Below are 235 nucleotides of genomic sequence, written 5' to 3'. Positions count from 1 at the left end.
AATAAAAAAACAAAAGTGCCAGATAAATACATTTAAAAATATTCACAAGAGAGTTCTCCGGAAGCACCAATCAATACCTGTAGCAGAAGCTCCTACCGCTCCCAGAATCCTGCTGCAGTCGGTCATGTATCGGTCGAGTTCCTCCTTATGGTCTCGCAGCGCCTGGGGATGCAAGAGCAAAAACGCCATTACGGATAGCTTCCTTCTCTTAGATTTATAACAATGTGTGTGTGTG

At 43.8% G+C, this 235-nt stretch overlaps 1 protein-coding gene across 1 annotated transcript in view; it reads right to left on the bottom strand.

The window, feature by feature from the left end:
* LOC119590961 overlaps nucleotides 1–164 on the bottom strand; it is a 1,700-nt gene extending 1,536 nt beyond the window's left edge. The window contains exon 1 of the mRNA XM_037939697.1: nucleotides 78–164. The gene's annotated coding sequence lies outside the window, so the exon portion shown is untranslated. The remainder of the gene's footprint in view (nucleotides 1–77) is intronic.
* Between the last annotated feature and the right edge of the window lie 71 nt (nucleotides 165–235).

The sequence above is a fragment of the Penaeus monodon genome, chromosome 28 (assembly GCF_015228065.2).
Source record: "Penaeus monodon isolate SGIC_2016 chromosome 28, NSTDA_Pmon_1, whole genome shotgun sequence".
Classification (NCBI taxonomy): Eukaryota; Metazoa; Arthropoda; class Malacostraca; order Decapoda; family Penaeidae; genus Penaeus; species Penaeus monodon.
This window is presented reverse-complemented; position numbering and strand designations above follow the sequence as displayed.